Source organism: Odocoileus virginianus, chromosome 13 (genome assembly GCF_023699985.2).
Source record: "Odocoileus virginianus isolate 20LAN1187 ecotype Illinois chromosome 13, Ovbor_1.2, whole genome shotgun sequence".
NCBI lineage: Eukaryota > Metazoa > Chordata > Mammalia > Artiodactyla > Cervidae > Odocoileus > Odocoileus virginianus.
The window spans coordinates 32,476,846-32,497,403 of NC_069686.1; the positions used below are offsets into that span (position 1 = coordinate 32,476,846).

The 20,558-nt window shown below is 35.5% G+C and overlaps 1 protein-coding gene across 3 annotated transcripts in view; it reads right to left on the reverse strand.

The window, feature by feature from the left end:
- Positions 1–20,558, reverse strand: part of KCNJ3 (potassium inwardly rectifying channel subfamily J member 3) — a 176,385-nt gene that overhangs the window by 12,530 nt on the left and 143,297 nt on the right. The gene's annotated exons all lie outside the window — the stretch shown is intronic.

Sequence of the window (20,558 nt, forward strand, 5' to 3'; positions counted from 1 at the left end):
TATAATGTGAAGTCAAGTGGGCCTTAAGAAGCATCACTACAAACAAAGCTAATGGAGGTGATGGAATTCCAGCGGAACTATTTCAAATTCTAAAAGATGATGCTGTGAAAGTGCTGCATTCAATATGCCAGCAAATTTGGAAAACTCAGCAGTGGCCACACGACTGGAAAAGCTCAGTTTTCATTCCAATCCCAAGGAAAAACAATGCCAAAGAATGTTCAAACTACCGCACAATTGCACTCATCTCACAAGCTAGCAAAGTAATGCTCAAAATTCTCCAAGCTAGGCTTCCATAGTACGTGAACTGTAAACTTCCATATTCTCAAGCTGAATTTAGAAAAGGCGGAGGAACCAGAGACCAAACTGCCAACATCCGCTGGATCATAGAAAAAGAAAGAGAATTCTAGAAAAACATCTACTTCTGCTTTATTGACTATGCTCAAGACTTTGACTGTGTGGATCATAAAAAACTGCAAAATTCTGAAAGAGATGGGAATACCAGACCACCTGACCTGCCTCCTGAGAAATCTGCATGCAAGTCAAGAAGCAACAGTTAGAACTGGACATGGAATAAGGAACTGGTTTAAAATTAGGAAAGGAGTACTTCAAGGCTGTATATTGTCACCCTGCTTATTTAACTTATATGTAGAGTACATCATGAGAATTATCAGGCTGGATGAAGCACAAGATGGAATGAAGACTACCGGGAGAAATATCAATAACCTCAGATATGCAGAAGACACCACCTTTATGGGAGAAAGTGAAGAGGAACTAAAGAGCCTCTTGATGAAAGTAAAAGAGGAGAGTGAAAAAGTTGGCTTAAAACTCAACATTCAACAAAAAAACAAAGATCATGGCATCTGGTCCTATTTGTTCAGTTCAATTCAGTCACTCAGTCATGTCCAACTCTTTGCTACTCCATGGACTGCAGCATGCCAGGTGTCCTTGTCCATGGCCAACTCCCAGAGTTTACTCAAACTCACGTCCATTGAGTCAGTGATGCCATCCAACAATCTCATCCTCTGTCATCCCCTTCTTCTCCTACCTTCAATCTTTCCCAGCATCAGGGTCTTTTCCAATGAGTCAGTTCTTCACATCAGGAGGCCAAAGTATTGGAGTTTCAGCTTCAGCATCAGTCCTTCCAATGAATATTCAAGGACTGATTTCCTTCAGGATGAACTGGTTGGATCTCCTTGCAGTCCTATCACTTCATGGCAAATAGATTGGGAAACAATGGAAACAGTAAGAGACTTTATATTGGGGGGGCTCCAAAATCACTGCAGATGGTGACTGAAGCCATGAAATTAAAAGACTCTTGATCCTTGGAAGAAAAGCTATCACCTACCTAGACAGCATATTGTAAAGTAGAGACATTACTTGGCCAACAAAGGTGTCTAGTCAAAGCTGTGGTTTTTCCAGTAGTCATGTATGGATATGAGAGTTGGACTATAAAGAAAGCTGAGTACCAAAGAACGGATGCTTTGAACTGTGGTGTTGGAGAAGACTCTTGAGAGTCCCTTAGACTGCAAGGAGATCCAACCAGTCCATCCTAAAGGAAATCAGCCCTGAATATTCATTGGAAAGACTGATGCTGAAGCTGAAACTCCAATACTTTGGCCACCTGATGCGAAGAACTGACTCATTGGAAAAGACCTTGATGCTGGGAAAGACTGAAGGCGGGGGGAGAAGGGGACAACAGAGGATAACAAATGAGGATGTTGCATGCCATCACCAACTCAACGCACATGAGTTTGAGTAAGCTCAGGGAGTTGGTGATTGGAGAGGGAAGCCTGGTGTGCTGCAGTCTATGGGGTCACAAAGAGTTGTACATGACTCAGCGACTGAACTAAACTGAATTGAATGCTGGAATTTAATCAACAGCTTGTCCATTGTCACATGACAAAGTATGCTGCAGTCCAGATATAAACTCAAACCTCCAAATCCAGAGCCAGTCTTTTTAACATCTATGATACTCTGTTCTGGTTTTCTTAAATGGATGACTTTCCTATTAGTTAAGTACTGTTTTCCATACATACTGCTTGGTTTATGGTATTTTGACTGCTTGAATTGTCCTCTACCATCTCTCTACCTGTTGATGTAATTCCTCATATTTAAAGAGGAGAGTGAAAAAGTTGGCTTAGAGCTCAACATTCAGAAAACTAAGATCATGGCATCTGGTCCCATCACTTCATGGCAAATAGATGGGGAAACAGTGAGAGACTTTATTTTGGGGGGCTCCAAATTCACTGTAGATGGTGATTGCAGCCATAAAATTAAAAGACGTTTACTCCTTGGAAGGAAAGTTAAGACCAACGTAGATAGCATATTAAAAACCAGAGACATTACTTTGCCAACAAAGGTCCACCTAGTCAAGGCTATGGTTTTTCAGTAGTCATGTATGGATGTAGTTGGACTATAAAGAAAGCTGAGCACTGAAGAATTGATGCTTTTGAACTGAGGTGTTGGAGAAGACTCTTGATTGTCCCTTGGACTGCAAGGAGATCCAACCAGTCCATCCTAAAGGAGATCAGTCCTGGGTGTTCATTGGAAGGTCTGATGTTGAAGCTGAAACTCCAATACTTTGGCCACCTGATGCGAAGAGGTGACTCATTGGAAAAGACCCTGATGCTGGGAAAGATTGAGGCAGGAGGAGTAGGGGACGACAGAGGATGAGATGGTTGGATGGCATCACTGACTCAATGGACATGAGTTTGGGTGGGCTCTGGGAGTTGGTGTTGGACAGCAAGGCCTGGTATGCTGCAGCTCATAGGGTCACAAAGAGTCGGACATGACTGAGACTGAACTGAACTGAACTGAACTGAAAATTCAGATCAAATGTCGTTAATTCTATGGAGTCTTTCCTAATAGGATTTTTCTATTTAATTTACTATGCTTTAAATGTGTCTTATTTTCATGCTCATATGCACAGATACACACATTCACATTCTTTGACAAGTGTATTAAATATCTCAATGACACACACACACATATATATACATATTGATCAATGATAATGTTTAACATTTATTAATTTGTTAAACATCTCCTTTCCACCAAGCACTCTTCTAGGTGCTGAATTACAAGGTGTTATGGCAATGGGATGAAAGATCAACACTCTCAACCTCCATGTTTAAACCAAGCTTTGGGGTACTTCCCTGGCAGTCCAATGGTTATGATTCTGCTCATCCACTGCAGAGGGCACAGGTTTGATTCCTGGATGGGGAACAGGGATACCATATGCCACAGAGTACAGCCAGAATGATTTTAAAAATAAATAAAAATAAAAGCAACTGTCTCTTAGGATGCAGTGGAACACTACATTTACATTTTTAATTAAAAATAAAATAAAAAATACACCTAGCCTGAGAAATGACTAGTAGTCTACCACACAGTTCACACCCACCACATGAAAAAACACATTCTGGGATGAGGACAGACTTGTGCACACATTCAGCTATGTAAGGGCACAAACAATTGTACCTGAATTTAGGATACAGCTCCTTTTTGTGCAGTGATGAGTAATGGAGAAATCACATATTTGATCCATATTTACTATGTTATACTGTATACACTCCCTTGGTGGCTCAGAGGGTAAAGTGTGCCTGCAATCCAGGAGACCTGGGTTCAATCCCTGGGTCAGGAAGATCCCCTGGAGAAGGAAATGGCAACCCACTCCAGTATTCTCGCCTGGAGAATTCTGTGGACGGAGGAGCCTGGTAGGCTACAGTCCACAGGGTCACAAAAGAGTCGGACATGACTGAGCAGCTTCATGTCTTCCTTTTTGTTCATTCATTATGGTTACAGATAAATATTAGAGTAAGCTTCTTAGAGAACTCTTTATCAACATAACATTGCTGGTATCCAACACTGTGCCTATATTGGATGCTTAATGCTTTCTTGGGAAGAGACAGTAAAAGGAATAAAGGAAAGGGAAGAATGGGAAGCCTAAAATGGCAGTGCAAGAAAAGTCAACTTTTTGAATGAATCAGAGTTCCCATACACATGGGTAATTTATTCACCACCAGAGGAGACTGTAGTCAACAAAATGGAAGTGATATAACTACAATATACATACATATAATATGACAATATTGATTACTTTCTATGCTTTTAAGGTGATGATCTATTAGTTCATCACATGAACTCAAAAATTCACTTTGAAACAACTATATTAAGAGCTTCTTATTTTGGTTAGTAAAGTAGGAAGGGGAAAATCTTAAAATATATTATATGTAATCACTATGTAGAATATGAATGATTCTTACACAAAGAAGCAAAACATACTTGCTAATAAATCATTTTCAATGACAACCAGTTTTTTCCTCACATTTTTGTGAAATTATACACTGAGAGATATACAACTAAATACATCTACTAGAGGTTAGATTTATCTGCATTTAGCCATTAAGTATTAAGATAATTAAATTACTTGAATAGGTAACCTCTAGCTATGGCTAAAATTTTGAGGAAACTACCCCTTATGCAACTGTAATCGATCACCTTAGAAAATGGAGACAATCCATTTTTATCGGATATTTGAAACCTTATTTTCCTTTTAATTCATGAGATTGACTTTTTATATAGGCTGTTATATCTTTATGCATCACAAACTATGGCTATTTTTTAAACATCTTCTTTGGCAGAAATTCAAATACATTTTGTTTGCTTGCAGGCTTAGAACAGAGCCTGAATAAATATTTGCAATTCAGCGGTTGTTCTGGTTCTACGCTTTGCAGTAAAAGGTCAGAGAATTTTGCTTCTAATTTTGTTGTTGTTATTTACAAAGCCTAAATGAAAAATAAAGTCCCTAAAATTTTATGGGAACTATTACAGAGTAGCTTTTAAGAGTGAAAAATACCACATCACAGTAATAATCACAATATATGATATTTTATAGGAAAATGATTGTTTTGAACACATATACACAAGTCTTTTGAAATAATCTATTTATCTTCCATGACATAAACAGGTATTTAAAAGTCAAACTATTAAAGGTTTCCTTAAACTACATTGTTCCTCATCTCCATGAATAACACTTAAAATTATCTGAATTAAAAAAAATAAAATCACTTCAAGTAAAAAGTCAGATATAAAAATACTAAGGCAAATAACATATGAGATGCAAATAGCAACTTCCTTAAACTGACATTTTCAGAAGAAGCCAAATTCTATAGCTTTATGCTAAAATACAGCTCAACTCCTAAGGCACCCTAATTTTTTTCCCATGTTTTAAGTAAAAAATGATCTCTCTACAGCATTTTGTTAATGAAGAGAACCAAGACATAGAGGAAAAATTCTCAACTGGTGGTTCTCACCAAACCCCACTGGTTTGGTGACCTTGTGGGGAAATTTTATCATATATATCTTTGCAGAAAGTTTTGACATTTATAAAAAGAATTATTTATATCCTATAAATGATGCTCGGTATACAATATATAAAACTGTCTAATATTCAAAGACTTCTTAATATTACAAAGGTATAAATAATGACCTAATAACCAAGGTCTAACTAAAGAAGAGAAAGAGAAAGGAGAAAAGACAAGTAAATTAATCCACTTAGAATATTAAGACTCAAGCTCTCTGGATAGATGTCCACTTAATGAAACATAAGATAGAATTAATAATTGGTAAAGAAGAGGCTCGTTTTGTGACCAATACCTACATGTATCAATTTTTATATGAATCATCATCAGAAATTACATTCTCAAATATTCTACCAATTTTAATAGGTTTGCAGCTATTGATGTTTATACTTCGATACATGACGTGAACAAGATTAAAACAAAGGTTAGAAAATAATGTCTTGCAGTTATTTTATTTCAAGAAATATTTTACTCTTCCTGATAAACATTCCTGAAGTTAAACAAGGTTATATTTCATTTGACTGACCTGAAAAATACATGAAATGTGTATTATTAAATCTTCTGAAATATACTGACATGGAAGTATCCAAAGTTATCCTGAGACTGTTTCATTCAGTAATTTATACCTTCATTTATCAAGAATTCAAAAAAAAGTGAAATAAATTTGTCTGCATTTTGGGAATACATAAAGAATAATAGAAATCTTTTAAACTAAATCAAAAGGAAGAATATTGGCAGTATTGATTTTTAAAAGAGAAAACGTAAGTTGGTTGATGGGATGAGGTGTGGGGAGTAAGCTTTGTCGCAGACGTTATTATGATGTAATATACACAGTTTATAGCAATATCACCTAAAATTTATTGTACATACACATTCTAGTCTATGCTAAAATTTGAAATGAATTATTTTATTTTCAAAATTTGTGTAAAGTTGTTGCTATCTCATTTTTAGCTAATAAACCTGCATCTAAAAAAAGGGCAGAAGATCTGAACAAACAATTCATCAAGGAAGATATACAGATGGCAATCAATCATATGAAAAGATGCTCCACATTGTATGTCATTTACGAATTGAAGAGTAAAATAACAAAGAGATACCACTATCCCCTTATTAGAATGGTAAAATCGGGAGCACTGACAATAGCAAATGCTGATGGGGTTGCGAAGCAACTGGAACTCCCAGGCACTGCTATGGGAATGCAAAATGGTACAGCCACCTTGAAAGACAGTTTGACAATTTCTTCCAAAACAAAATGTAGTCTTACTTATGATCCAGCAATAAATTTGTTATTTATTCAAATGAATTGAAAATTTATGTCCACACTAAAATCTGCACACAAATATTTACAGCAACTTTATTCATTATTGCCCAAACTTGGAAGCAACCAAAATGTTCTTCAATAGATAAATAGATAAACAAACTGGTGTATATCTACATAAAAGAACACTATTCAGTGATAAAAATAAATGAGCTATCATGCCAAAAAGAGAAATGGAGTAATTTCAAATGGATATTACTAAGTGAAAATAAGTATACCTGAAAAGCCTACATACTGTATGACTCTAATTATATGGCATTCTGGTCTGGAAAAGGCAGTGATGGAGAGAGTGAAAAGATTAATCAGTACAGGGTTTGGGGATGAAGAGCTGGCACACCAGGATTTTTAGGCCAGTAAAACTATTCTGTGTGATGTCATTACGTATTTGTCAAAATTTAGAATGCACAACACAAAAGGTGAACCCTAATGTAAACTATGGATGTAGACTGACAAGAACTTGTCAGTGTTGGTACATTGATTGTAAGTGATGAAAATAGATTGCTTCTATTTTGGAATTAACTCTTCTACACCTCAGAAGCCCTTATCAGTGCTTACATGCTACATTTCAACCATTTTAGTCTACCTTAAAGGTGAAACTAGGTACCATGATGCACATGATGGGAAAAACAAAACAAAGAAACTATTGACAGAGATATACTATCAAATCTGTTTTCTTTAACAGCTTCTAAATTTTGAATATTATAATTCACAAAGGGGTCTGAAACACTTAAATTTAAAAAAACATTACTTTTAAGGGTGGAATGAAAAGTTGCATAATTAAATACCCTATTTTGCTATTCTTACATTTGTACACTCTAACTATCCTGCTCACCACAACAGACCTAGCCAATTCACATAAGTGTAAATGGGCACATCTCTCTTACTGTGCCTATATTTTATCTCCACAAAATGAATGGAAGTAAGAAATAGGTATATTTTCTATGTAGTCTAAGTTAATTTTCAAAACCTAAGTTTAAAGTCAAAGTTTCCACAAACAAAGATATAAGTATGCAGCCATTCTTTAAAAATATAAACAAAACTTTCCATCTGTAATTTTAAACTATCATTACTGTTTATACCATCTACAGGAGCTCCATTCCTTCTGATACTGACAGTTCTTAGTTATTTATAGGCTGTTCTCAAGCTCTTTTTAATCTACTTCTTCCCTTAAGCAATACATACTCTTCTTTTAATCTTTCTTCAGACATGAATTCTTTAAGTGCATATGATATCTAATAAACAGTGGAAGAAGTAGAGATTACTGCAAAGTATTTAACAAATAAGATCTAAGTCTAGGACTGTTATGAGAACATTCTAGGATCTTAATAAAGAAATGTTCCTATCATCAGAAGAGAAAGGGAAATGTACATAGACTATTCATCAAGAGAAGCAGAAAGTAAACATTCAAAACCTCAATCTGCCAGAGGTGATTTAAGATGATACTTATGAAGCTTATGCTTCAGGGACTTCCACTAGCACATGTCCTTTTCATTTTCACATACTTGATTTCATCATTTTGTATTCCTTTTTCCTTAAAAAGACCTCCTCCTCAAATTATGAGAGCATCCCTTCCTGCCTAGATTTGCACCCACAATGTGCTATAACGTAAAATCAAAGTGACATGTTCAGTGACACAGACTACATGCACAATTAAAAAGATTTTCCATTATCTTTGTGCAATTATTTTATAATTTATCTGTTCTTAGTATTTTTTAACTTTGGAAGTCGATTATACATCCTGCATACCTTTTACTGGCATTCCCTATTTCACCTCAAGTACATAACTTATCTGTATAAACTGCCCAAACATGACATCATATTTTCCCATCTCAGATCTAATTCAGTGAAACAGCCTTCCACAGCACCTGGCAATTAACCTAAGGACTCTTCCTCACCATTTCCATCCTTCGATTTCATATAAAATTCAATAAATATTGTCTGTTATTAGTACTACTACAATTATCAAGATTTCAAAGCTTACTTTCAGGGACCAAGATCATATTATACAAAACTATTTTTATAGTAAAGGTTAAACTCTCTTATTTCCTTGGAATGCTGAAAAACTTCTATCTGACAAGGAGTATCTGTTGTTTTATATTGAAGGAAATTTGTACTTATCACCTGGAAAAAAATGTGCTACTCCACTCAGTGGGGGGTAATTGATGTGTTTAATCAAAGGTTGTGACATTGTCTGATAGGCTTTGCAGAAATCACCTTGACTGTTTCCGGGAGAAAATATCTGATCAGGTCTAGACTAAAGCAAGTAGACCAGTTGTGAAGCTGTGTTAAAAGACATTGACTGTGGAGATAGATAGAAAAGATATTTAAGAGGCAAATTTAACAAGACTTGAAAACTGATTATATTTAGAAGGTGAGAAAGACGGGAGACCAACAATTTCATATTGTTAGAAAGATGAAGATGGATGGACAGGCCGTGAAATTTTACTAGTACTTCTCATAAGAAAGAGAAGATAATAATAGCAAATTAAATCATACCCTTTTATTTTCTGAACTTTTTGATTAAATGTTTGACAGTTTTGTACCATCCTGTCTGCCAACTGAGTCCTAGCAGCCAGTAGCATAAGAAAAATAACCATCCTCATCTAATCATGTGTCATTAAACCAAGAACAATCACTTTCAACTAAGCTGTCTGTGCATAGTGCTAAGCTCAAAGGAAATGTTATGACCAAAATGTCACCTCAAATCTCAAGTTTCTATATCTAGCCTTTATTTAATTAATTATAGCTTCTTTGTTTTACTCCTGATATGCTGACAAAGCACTGACTAGGTCTCAGCCAAGTAAGTCAGATTAAATACACTGAGTTTGATGTACATGATGCACATCAATGCAATTGTTTTTCCAAGGCTCCTTTCTGGACAAATAGCTATCAATAATATTATAGTGATTTCGTGATATAAAAATATAGTTTTTATGGAAGCCATTAACTTTCCTAAAATCATAGAAATCTGTTGGAAAACGGGCACAATTCACTGCTTCTTTTCTAGGAATACAAGAGCAAAATAGGCCAAAAAAAAAAAAAAACCTACTTAATATTAAGAACTGTGACAAAGAAATATATCTAAGGTAAGCTGAGCAATCTCAGCCTGAGTAGCAAATGAAAGAAACTCAGAACAACTTGAGTTAGGAAACAATCTAAAACATTAACTTGCTTCAAAGAGGGAAACTGAGATACAAGAACAACTTCCTATAAAGGTGCCAGTCTCATCTGTTTTTCACTTATAACACGATTTATGTAAAAGATGATTTCAACACTAGGTAAGTGAACTGGGAATGTGAGTTCAATGACCAACTAAAATGAACACAACCTAAAGCCTTGCTTTAAAGTGAAGAAAGCTATGGTCTTGTCTAAGTAATTTCACTCTCAGTATAGGTTTAGTTATATTTTGAGCTGTGTCTTATTTTAATTGACAGTACTGGTTGTTATTACAATATGTAAAGGGAACAGCCATCTGTCTCTCTCTTTACCGCCATTTAAAAATAATATCTGTGTTTCAAATCTTTATACCTATTCCAAGGTCCTTTCAGATACTTTCAACCTTTGCTTACCTAGGTGAGGAAGCAAGTAACAGAACCTGGATGGTATAGCAGGTGATATGGTACCATTAAACAGAGGGTTTTTAAAGTTTATTACTTTAGATTTAAACATTATAAAAAATCTATTATACATAAGACAGCATAGCTGGCATAACACATTTTTGATACAGTGCATTGGTTAAGTAGAAGGCAGTGATGAAGACCATCCCCAAGAAAAAGAAATGCAAAAAGGCAAAATGGTTGTCTGAGGAGGCCTTATAGATATCTGAGGAAAGAAGAGAAGGGAAAGGAAGAAAAAAAGAAAAAGGAGGAGGAACAGAAAAAAAGAAAAAGGAGAAAAAGAAGAAAAGAAGAAGCAAAGGAGAAAAGGAAAGATATATGCATTTGAATGCAGAGTTCCAAAGAATAGCAAGGAGAGACAAGAAAGCCTTCCTCAGTGATCAATGCAAAGGAATAGAGAAAAATAACAGAATGGAAAAGACTAAAGATCTCTTCAAGAAAATCAGAGATACCAAGGGAACATTTCATGCAAAAATGGGCTCAATAAAGGACAGAAATTGTATGGACCTAACAGAAGCAGAAGATGTTAAGAAGAAGTGGCAAGAATACACAGAAGAATTGTACAAAAAAGATGTTTATGACCCAGATAACCACATAGTATGATCACCAAGAGCCAGACATCCTAAAATGTGAAGTCAACTGGGCCTTAGGAAGCATCACTATTAACAAAGCTAGAGGAGGTGATGGAATTCCAGTCGAACTATTTCGAATACTAAAAGATGATGCTGTGATAGTGCCACACTGAATATGCCAGCAAATTTGGAAAACTTATCAGTGGCCACAGGACTGGAAAAGGTCAGTTTTCATTTCAATACCAAAGAAAGACAATGCCAAAGAACGTTCAAACTATCACACAATTGCACTCATCTCACACACTAGTAAGGTAATGCTCAAAATTATGCAAGTTGGCCTTCATCGGTATGTGAACCATGACTTCCAGATGTTCAAGCTGGTTTTAGAAAAGGCAGAGGAACCAGAGATCAAACTGCCAACATTCACTGCATCATCAAAAAAGCAAGAGAGTTCCAGAAAAAAATCTACTTCTGCTTTATTGACTATGCCAAAGCCTTTGACTGTGTGGAAACTATGGAAAATTCTTCAAGAGATGGGAATACAAGGCCACCTGACCTGCCTCCTGAGAAATCTGTATGCAAGTCAAGAAGCAACAAATAGACCTGGACATGGAACAACAGAATGGTTCCAAATTGAGAAAGGAGTATGTCACGGCTCTATATTGTCACCCTGCTTATTTAACTTATATGCAGAGTACATCATGAGAAATACCAGGCTGGATGAAGCAAAAGCTGGAATCAAGACTGGTGGGAGAAATATCAATAACCTCAGATACGCAGATGACACTACCCTTATGGCAGAAAGCGAAGAAGAACTAAATAGCCTCTTGCTGAAAGTGAAGGAGGAGAGTGAAAAAGTTGACTTAAAGCTCAACATTCAGAAAACTAATCATGGCATCTGGTCCCATCACTTCATGGCAAATAGACGGAGAAACAATGGAAACAGTGACAGACTATTTTTTTTTGGACTCCAAAATCACTACAGATGCTGACTGCAGCCATGAAATTAAAAGATGCTTGCTCCTTGGAAGAAAAGCTATGACCAACCTATACAGCATATTTAAAAGCAAAGACATTACTTTGCCGACAAAGGTTCAGCCATTCAAAGCTATGGTTTTTCCAGTAGTTATGTATGGATGTGAGAGTTGGACTATAAAGAAAACTGAGCACTGAAGAATTGATGTTTTTCTACTGTGGTGTTAGAGAAGAACCTTGAGAGTCCCTTGGACTGCAAGGAGATGCAACCAGTCCATCCTAAAGGAAATCAGCCCTGAATCTTCATTGGAAGGACTGATGGTGAAGCTGAAGCTCTAATACTGTGGCCACCTGATGTGAAGAACTGACTCATTGGAAAAGATCCTGATGCTAGGAAAGACTGAACGCAGGAGGAGAAGGGGACAACAGAGGATGAGATGGTTGGATGACATCACCGACTCGATGGACATGAGTTTGGTAAGCTCCAGGAGAAGGTGATGGACAGGGAAGCCTGGCACGCTAAAGTCCACGGGGTCACAAAGAGTCAGACATGACTGAGTGACTGAACTGAACTGATTAGTTAAGTAAATTCTACTTTCCACTGTTTTTGTTTCAAAAACTCTATAAATATATCTCTCTAGCAATACAGAGTGAAAGTTCTTGATTGTGAAAGGATATATAAGATTTTATGCACCCAAAGACATGGAAAAAAAATGAGAGTAATGAAATTTCCCACCCTGCCAGAAGCAGCACCATGCAAGGGAGCAGCTCATGTATGAAGCCTATGTCCTAAACTTGGGCTTCATGTTAGAACAGAATAGCTCTGTTTTAACTGAACCAATAGTCCATCTGAACTGTGTTCTCCTTACCATTCCATGTTGACATCTCTCGACCCTGATGGTACTAAAGCCAATGATTACTTCAAATTCCCCAACCAGTCTTCCCAAATCAACACCCCAAAATGGCAACACTCCTTCCCCATCTAGCAAATGGAAAATTTTTTTAAATTTTATTTATTTAATAGGAGGATAATTACTTTACAGCACTGTGATGGGTTTTTGCCATACATCAATATGAACTGGCTACAGGTATACATGGGTCCCCTCCATCCTGAAATCCCCTTTCACTTCCCTCCCCACCCCATCCCTCCAGGTTGTCACAGAGCACTGGCTTTGGATGCATCATCTATCAAACTAGCCCTGGTTATCTATTTTATGTGTGGTAACAACTCTCTTTCTTTCTTTGAGTATTTGAGAATCTACTCTTTGCTTTGTTTGTTCTTACACATGGGAGGTGGGCAGGGCTGAGGTCACTGGGATCTCTATGAAGCTACCTAAAGATTTTGATGTCTATTAAAACATCTGGGTAGGTTTTCCAAGTTTTGGGTAAGTTCAGGTATATGAGGTTTTCAGAAGATGGCTCTTGTCAGTGAAACCTACACGTCTAGTGATCAAATGAAAAGTATGCTTTAAACATTTTTAATGTATATGTTAATAGGGAAGTAGTAGTGATTTTGAAAATGGAGTCATTGTCTTCTGGCCATTTACTTAATCTTCTAGGACTTAATTTTAGCACAACTAGAATTCAAATGTCAAACTCATGTCATCAATTTAATATGAAGGCTAGCAGAGTACAGAAATACACTCAAAAATGTGTTCTTGAATCTAATATATTGTTAGATTGTACTAACATATTGCATATTAGTATGCCTACATATGCTCTCTTACATATATAGTATATAATATGAATGTTATGCATAACATACTAACATACTATTAGTCTTCTGATAGTCTACTTGTATTTTCTAAAATGTGAATTACAGGAAAAATAGTTTCCTCCAGAATCTGATTATTAGAATCATTACTAATGATATCAGAAAATAAAATTCCTTATCATAATTATGTTGAACTATATGGTTTATAAAATATGTTTATATACTATTAAACATATTAGACTGGAATATATTACACTTGAGATAGCATCTATCTTAAAAACCTACTTGAGCATGAAGTGTCTTAAATGCATTTGTTTCAATAAAATTGGCAATTTTCTGAACATTCACAGGAAGCACCTATACACTTCTGTCTTCAACTTGCTTACTATCTCCATTGATCCCTGTGTCCTCCAACAATCACTAGTTTATGAGACTTCTAGAAGTTTAGAGTTGTGATGAATTGTATTTCAAGTAGGGGTCATCACAGGAAAGAGGCAATGGTCTCTTCATACTTGACATGCAGAGAGAGTCATCAACATGAATGAGGCAGTTAATTTAGTAGAACACCTGTTAAACTGACTTAGGAAAATATCACCTTTCAAAAGTCTTAAAGGAATTTTCTGAGTTACTGAAATTTCTAAGTACTAAGCCACAGAAAACTGATACATTTTATCAACACATAAGTCAAAAGAAAGGAGAGATCATTTTGAGAACTTCTTTTATTGAAGTATAAAAGAAATATATACTGTTAACCAAAAAACTAAGAAGTCAAAAAGAAGCTTATATCTAGAACACTTTGTTTGCAGGAGTTAGGTTTTCTCAGTAAATCAAGGAGGGTATAAATTAATTAAAAGATATGTTTATGATCAGAATGGGAAATAAAGGAAGATTTATTAAGTTGAAAAGGAGTGAAGGATTTGATTTGGTGAAAAGTTGTCATCTTAGAGAATAGAATGTACCAATAATAAAGAGAAATGGGGATCCTGGAGGCTCAGATACACAGACACATAAAAGGAATGGAGATTTACACATTCTAGCCTGTTCTTGAAAATGAAACTGTGCAAGATGACCAGAGGCCCTAATCCATGTATGCTGTTTTTGAACAGTTACTACTAGTATATGCAAATTTAGTAAGTTATTCTGTTACATCAAGTATGTTTGCTTTACATTAAAATGTAATTGCAGAAAATATCCCCCCAAAGAAACACACACTTATACATATAGAAATACAGGTACAGGTAGGTTTATCTGAGAAATAAAATGTTCAATCAAAATGCACACAACAGAATTGGTACTCCCTGGATTCATTGTGAAGCATTTTAGAACAGGCTGTGTTGCTGGAACCCATACTATCTAATCTAAATACCCTAATTATTGGCAAGCTCTCATCAAAGAGAAACAACTGCTCAAAAGTATCCACATGTATTTATTTCTAGTTAAATACAAAATTAGCTTTAACATTATCTCTGAAAAGCAAATGTTAGTGACAATTCTCAAATTACATGTGTGGAAACAGTTTTTTATCTGTGTGGGAAAGTTGGCCCCACATTGAGTTAAATTAGTAAAACTCCATGAACATATATTGTAAATTAATATCTTAACCAAATTTCCTTCTATATAAATAAAAAGAAAATAACATGGAGCTAAAAACTCTAAATATTTTATAAGTTTTGGAAAAATTTCCAGATTTCCAATAACATTTTAGAAAAAAATATGTTGTTAGTCAAATGCTATGTCCTCTGAACTTTTCTTCATGGATATTTTCACAAATCTCATTGGGCAAAGACTATTCCATAATTTTCTGTGCCATTTCTAATGATTAGTTGTGCTCAGCTGCATATTTGACCCTCACTAAACAATTCATGGATCCTGAGTATCAAGTGACCAAGGATGTCATGGGGATGTGAATCAGAGCCTCAATCAAACTCTCTCTCTCTTACTCTACCTTCTAAGTTAAATAGAGGGGAGAATGCCTCCTCTATAAGGTCGAAAACTAGGAAAGTCTTACCTAGTAAGTCTTCAACAAAACAAATGGTGAGTGAGTTCATGTTAGGTAATTCTACCACTGATCTTTAACTCTTAAAATTTCTATCCCAGTATTCTTGGTTGAGTATGAATGTACAATTAAGTTCATTTGTAATAGCTGATGTCTAATGAAAAATATTGCATGGGTTCTTGGTTCCTGAGTCTTCATTCCCATGACTAACTCCCCAAAATTACTACTTGTTTCTTAACATTTCTCTAAATATTTCAGTTATGTCATTAATACACTCAAACATTTAGGCATTGAGCATTATATTAAATTCTAGGCACTAAATGTAAATAGAACAATAAAAGCAGTTTGATCCCCACCTAGTTGACACAAGAGTGTAGGAAAGAATAGATTTCTAATCACATTTCAATAAAATGTGACAACTTCCCCCTAGGCGCTTCTGGAACACAAGGCTGATGTACCCACCCAGGTCAGGAAAAGTAAGGTCTCCTACAGTAGACAGCACACAGAGAAACGATAATGAAAAAGCAAATTGGGAGGGAGATTGTTCCAGGCCAAGAGATAGGAAAACTTAAATGCTGAAAGTGGAAGCCAGAAAAAAACACTGAATATATTGAATAAAACCAGTTATGGACAAACACAGACTATTAAAAATAAGGTAGCAGTAATAACATGACAAATAAGTAGATAGTGACCAGGCCACAGGCTTCCCTGGGGGCTCAGGTGGTAAAGAATCTGCCTGCAATGAAGGAGACCCAGGTTGATCCCTGGGTTGGGAAGACCTCCTGGAGAAGGGAATAGCTACCCACTCCAGTATTCTTGCCTGGAGAATTTCATGGACAGAGAAGCCTGGTGGGCTACAGTCCATGCAGTCGCAAAGAGTCAGACATGACTGAGTTCATAGGGAGGCATGTCATAAGACAGCCAGGTCATAGAGAGCCATGAAGTCACACTAAGCAGAGTGAACTTGAGAGAAACACAGAAGCATTGAAGACTATTAAATGTGTCACATACCTAGCAAGTGATAACTTCCCTTACAGATTTGTTTGATTTCCCTTTCAAAGGTCTCCCTTAAATAGATTGCACAGGATGGCTAGCACCAAATAATCCTCATGACTATTTTCCCTTAAAGGAGCATCACATGTGGTTTACTAAAGCCCTTTCAAGAAAACTTTATTACAGTCATTAGTTTCCGGTAGTTACTTTGACCTGTATCCCCTGGAAGGTTACCTATAAATCTGTTTTTGATATAATGCAGTTTCTAGTTCACAATTCCTCATCTGGGTTTCTTGTGACTAGATTCTGCTTTCTGGCTTCTACACATGAAAATGTATATTTATGATCTGTGTCATATGATTTAAATAGTTTCCCCATTTTGTAAATGGATTTACATATTTCTAAGTTAAAGGAATATTGCTGCAGGCCAGAGGTATACATTGAGTTTTTTTAATAGACTGTCCACTGATTTTATTTTAGTGATAGACCCACAGTGAACTCTTGACTTTTAAATAATGTTGAAAGGACTGAAAACTGGTATAATGTGACTTTGATGTCTATTACGTTAGGTACTCAAATCTTTGTTAAAAATGAAAGCCTAGTATTTAATATTTAAGGAGACGAAGATGAGTATACCAAGAAATAAATATTAATAAAATTAATAACACAATGATGTATTCTCAAGTATGAACCAATTTAGGGCCAAATAAACACTTCTCAAATTCTTACTCCTTTAAAACCTAAGAAATCAAAACTGCACACCAAAAATGCACTCATACATTCAAGTATGTGAAAACTTGCTTTGTGTACAATACTAAAAGGTCATCAGACCAGAGATGAATAAATAAGACAAGACCTTTGATTTAGGAGATTACAGCCTTATATAGAAGCAAAATTATAAACAAATACCCCACTAAAAAGCAATAGGAACAGAGCAAGAAATATATGTATATATATAGAGATAACGAAAAAGGAAATAACTGATACTGGTCATTGTGGGTGAGACCAGAAATATCATTCAAAAAAAGAGACATATGAACTGAGCTTAAAATGTATGGAAAACTATATGATTAAAAGGGGAAATATAAGAAAAGGAATGGATATAATATATCCAAAGTATAATGAAGGCAGTAAAATTAGAGACAGATTACATGAGACAGACAGAGGCATTAGGATCATGAGATTATCATGTTAGGTGCTGGAAAAATATTTGCTGATTGAGGGAAAAAAAGACTGAATAAATAAAACCATGAATCATCACTGGACTTCGTTCACTAAGTAGACAAGAGAAATCTCTATGGTATCTCAGAGAAGGAAATAGCAACCCGCTCCAGTATTCTTGCCTGGAGAATCCCGTGGACAGAGGAGCCTGGTGGGCTGCTGCCTATGGGGTCACCCAGAGTCGGACACGACTGAAGCGACTTAGCAGCAGCAGCTATGCTATTTCAGTCCTCTGCTTTACCCTGGCCTCTTTTTTATTTTCTTTTTTTCACTCCTTCAATGTTCCTTTCTATATCAACACTGACTATCCCTTGTTGTATCACTGTCTGTCTATCTTTCAATTATGATTCATAGTTATATTAGTGTATAGTAGTAAAAATGGATAAAAGTCAACTCAATGTTGCATATGCATGATTTATATGTCATCCTTTCTATTAGTGCTGTATTAATATTATTATGCAATATAAATTATTAAGAATCATATGCTGAAGTTCTAAGCTGTCAAAAAATAAATATATATGTAACATCCACTTCATTAAAATAATATCCTTCATGTTAGAAAAGAATCCCAAGCTTTAATATTTTCACAAAATATTCAATGCCAAATTTAAAGACTCAACTATTGTTTAGTCAAGCTAAAAGCATTTATAATAAAATACTACGAACTGTATTTCTATTGCACCAGATTTTTTTATCCTATTCTTTATTGGTATGCTGTACACACAAATGCTGATACTTTTATAAAGGATATTTTTACTATAATAACTTGAGAAATTAAAATATAGCTTTAATAATATCTAATTAGCATGTTAATTAAAATAATGATTCATTTACTTTTATAATCTAACAGGTATATTCTGTTCCCATGGAAACATAGTATCCATTATTACAGCAAAATATTTGGAATCTGAGCTATATAGTTTCAACTGCACTGGTTACAGTTCACCCTTGTCAGTGAAGCGAAGGCAAATGGAAAGAGACTGGGTTTCTGGTTTATAATGAATGGACAGATTGTCTTGGATCCAATTCTTCTACTACATGCCACACTTAGTGTTTCATTTTGTCAATAACAGAAATTGAATAAAACATATTTAAATGTTATCCTAGGTCAGTTAGAGTTGCTGAAATGTCCCAGTAGTTCAAGAAAATTATGAGACATAGAGACTGGAGATGAAAGCAAGATAGATACCTTCTTTAGTGTTGTAGTTTTAAATTTACATATTGAAAAAAAATAAAATAAGCACTCATATACGACTTACTTCACCTCCGATATTTGAAAACCTGCTCAGTTTCACTTGTAAACATCTGTGGAGATCATCTCCAAACCTCATACTAGAGTCAGAAAAATATTACACTGCACCTGGTTTTGAAGGTTTTTGTGAAGAACAACATCATTAAGTTTGACAAGTGGACTGTACGGTATGTAGTGAGCAGTAGCAGTAGCATGCTAAGGTGGTCTAAGCCCAAAAATATAAAAGCAGCATGGCTGCAGTCTTTGGTGTACTTCTGCTGCCAGACAGATGCACACTTACTTTAAAAAAAATTAGTGCCTTCTCTTTTCCTTTCTTGGAAAGGTTTGGGTGCGAACATTTCCATCCAGTGACCATAAGCTTCTGTGGGTGGTTTTGCTTTCTTGAAATCAGAAAGCCATCTCTACAAGGGTACAAGATATAACTAATGGGATTTTGTTTAAAGTACTCTGTAGAAAAATGATTTTTAGATAACCTGATTTTGAAAAGTTACAGGAAAATATTTTTTTCAAAATATCTTCAACGTTTTAATTTTTACAGGAGATTATTTTGCAATAGTCAATTGCTCAGTAATCTGCCCATGAAATAAGGTACTTCAAGGAAATAGTGTCTATGTTTTTGAATCATGCTTTCAGCTTATGATTCTCAACCTCATTTTAACACACAAAGAGCTTGGGCACTTTGAAGAAATAACTCATTCCAGGTCTTAAACAAGAAATGCACAAGGTGAAACTTGGACTTTTTACACTGAAAAACAAGAAACCTGTCAAAATCTAAAAGTCATGTAAAAAGGACACAGGAAACAAGTCAATTCGGTCAGTACTGATAAGAGATGGAGGATTTCAGCATGAAAAAGAATAACAAGTACTATTAATAGAAACACCGAATGTACAAAAATCCATGAGCTCATAACGGCACTTCAAAGTGTATCTCTCTATAGAAACAGATATAGACAGACACAGCTACAAAGAGAGACAAAGTGCTCAAACAGAATAAAAGAGAAAAAATAAAATTTCTGGTTGTTATTGGAGGTAGCTGGAACACCAACCCTTTAGATAAGAACTGGCAATTAAATAGAAAATTAATATTCAGGGTGTTATGGAATGAATTTGTGTCCCTTCAAAATTCATAAACTGAAACTCTAAGCCCCCATACCTTAGAATGTGACTATATTCAGAGACAAGGCTTTTAAAGAGGTAATAACGATTAAATGAGGTCACTAGTGTGGGGTTTAAGACAAAATGACTAGTGTTAAAATAAGATGAGAAAGGGAAATCAGCAACGCCAGAGCACAGAGAAAAAGCCAGGTTAAGGGCACAGTGAGAAGACTGCCATGTGCAAGTTTTAGACTTGCAACATCCAGAACTGTGACAAATACATTTTTAAAAGTGTTTTTAACCACTCGGTAATGGTCACCCCAGCTAACCCAACTGATACATTAGGTAACTAAAAACCTCTAGTCATTAAGGGCAAGTTTGCCTTTACAGTATCATTCCCAATAACAAATTATAAAAGAAACTATAAAATAAGAAAATCACC